The sequence below is a fragment of the Sturnus vulgaris genome, chromosome 11, assembly GCF_052056855.1.
Source record: "Sturnus vulgaris isolate bStuVul1 chromosome 11, bStuVul1.hap1, whole genome shotgun sequence".
Taxonomy (NCBI): domain Eukaryota; kingdom Metazoa; phylum Chordata; class Aves; order Passeriformes; family Sturnidae; genus Sturnus; species Sturnus vulgaris.
The window spans coordinates 19,101,584-19,104,041 of record NC_142253.1 but is presented as its reverse complement, the minus strand read 5'-3'; the positions used below and the strand labels follow the sequence as shown (position 1 = coordinate 19,104,041).

The 2,458-nt window shown below is 51.7% G+C and overlaps 1 pseudogene; it reads right to left on the bottom strand.

The window, feature by feature from the left end:
• Nucleotides 1-492: 492 nt before the first annotated feature.
• On the bottom strand, nt 493-1,847 carry LOC148222521 (uncharacterized; annotated as a pseudogene).
• Between the last annotated feature and the right edge of the window lie 611 nt (nt 1,848-2,458).

The following is a 2,458-nucleotide window of genomic DNA, read 5'->3' as shown; positions in this document are numbered from 1 at the left end:
CAGGTTTCGGTCAGTGTCTCCCAGGGAGGGACCCCAGCAGGAGTGCTCAGTACCCTGACGCAGTACTGAAGGCAGAGAAAGGGATACAGCTAACTAATAGGGAAGCATGTGGGTGTCAACTGGGGTACAACAACCAATCGTCTAACAAAGTAGGGAGAACTTTCTAGAACCTGGGGCAGGGTCTGCGGAGGATTGACAGAGCTAGGGGCAGGGATTAGTGTGAGGGAAAGGGAAGGATCTGGAAGCTGGGAGTGGTTTAGGGTTGAAGGACAAGGGGATAGGCGGGTAAGGGCTAAACCGTTTTATACAAAACTTATGGGGACGAACATGGGACAAACCATTAACATATGAAAAAGATTAACATTAAACAACACAACACAACATCTCCCCCTTTCTTTCTAAACAGAGGTGACATTCTCAGAGTCCTCGCCAGAGGTTGGCCTGTCCTCTTCCTCTTCCACTGCTTCTGTCTCTTCACCAGTCGGGGGATCTTCAAGATTCCACTCCGGGACGGGCCCCACCTCTGCGCAGCTTACTTGGGGTGTTGGGGAGATGCTGCGAATAACCAATGTCTTGATTGGTTCGCAATGTCTTGATGGGGATCGCAATACAAACAAGAAGAACAACAAGGACAACTGAAATAATGGTTTTGACAATGGAAGCCAGCCAACCCAAAAGTCCCCAGCTCTTAAAGATGTTTTTCAGCCAGTTTTTGGATTCCTCTTTGATGTTAGTGACGAGGCCTTATATCTGTTGGATCTTGGAGTGGACACTGCTGCTCCGGGATGACAAGTTGAGGCAGCAGAGGCCCTCAAAGTCCTTGCAGCCGTGGCCATGAGCAAGCAACAGGAAATCTATTGCTGCCCGATTTTGTAGGGTCGCCTGCCTGGTGATTTCCTCGTCTGCTAGGAGGTTGCTTAGGGCTGCTGACGTAAGATTTGCCTGCTTCGCCACCCAGCACTCTAGGTGGCCCAATTCACCTAGGGCTTCAGCTGCTGCCACCCCTGGCAAAAAGATGGACACAGCAACTCTTTTTGATTTCGACCAGTGAAAAACATCCGCGTTGTAATTTTCATCCAAATTATGTGCTTCTCTCTTTTGGATAGCCGATTTTGTGGTTTTAGATTTCCAATTCGAAGTTTGGGTTCGGTTAGGTGAAAACAGGGTCAGTCGCCCAAGAGTGCACGGCCCTCCTATCAGGTGAGAGGGGATGCCTGCCCACGCCCGGTCGCCACAGATCAAGAAGACCCCCTTACCGAGCTGACGCGGTTGGTCCACAGGGGTCCCCTCAATCTGGGCGGTGGTGTTGCACCACGTGGCAGCTCTGTACTCAAGGTTAGGTTGGATGACGTTTAGGTAAGATTCGGGGTTGGACCATCTATAGTGATTTTGAATACAAAAAGGGGATGGGGCTGAACCAAGTAACTCCAATTCTTGAGGCTCCTCGGGTGCTTTGGGAAGGTCTCTCGACCACTCCCGTCACACCCAGAGGGGGTTGATCATAGGGTAGGAGGCATAGGGGGGGTGCCACCACCGGGCATTGAAATCATCTCTCATATTAGTGATGGTTTTGGGATATTCGTTGGGCTGAAATGGGATCCCCCACCAGGGAGGTTGAAAGTGGATTCCCTGTTGCCACAGTTGACAGGCAGAGATGGTCCTGTTGCATAGCCTGGGCCAAGGTGACCCACACGTTCTTCCTCGGCTGGGGGACTATCCACTCCATCGAAGACTGGCAGAGGCATGCCCAGATGACAAGGGCGTACCACATCCTGGGGCTCTGGGCGGCTGACTAAAACAAAACAAGAAAAGGGAACGGGTCACTCAAATAATTAATGAATTTCACGGGGAGGAAACAGATTGGAAGAGGGGCTGTCCTGCCTGCTGGGGGGACCCTTGGTGTTCTAGGGAGGGGCGCCGGTGAAGACGAAGCGCTGCATATTTTACATCTCCTGAGGTTGGCCCTGACAGATGTCCCTGACTGGCAGTATAGGGCCGGACCCACCTTTGAGGGACCCACCTCAAACCAAAAGGCGTTGATACACAAGCATACCCACGACCCCAGGTGACTAACTCATGTGGGCCCTCCGTTTTTCCGGTCTCTGGGTTCTTTACGGGAGGGTGTTTTCTCAACCGTAATGGTGAAGAGTTCGTGAAGTGCCTCACAATGGGAGGACTCAACACTTCGAAGGAGCAGTTAGGAAAGTTGATTGTAAAAAGGGCTCTATGCAATTTAGTATGGGGTGAGTCAAATTGGGTATTGCCCTGTTGCTGCTCCAGGACCCGTTTGAGCGTTTGATGGGCACGCTCAACCATGCCCTGACCTGTGGGGGAATACAGAATGCCAGTCTTATGCTTAATTCCCCACCTCTGCAGGAACTCCCAGAAGGCCGTGGAAGCATATGCCAGGCCATTGTCCGATTTGAGTTCCTTGGGGATCCCCAACACCGAGAAGGCT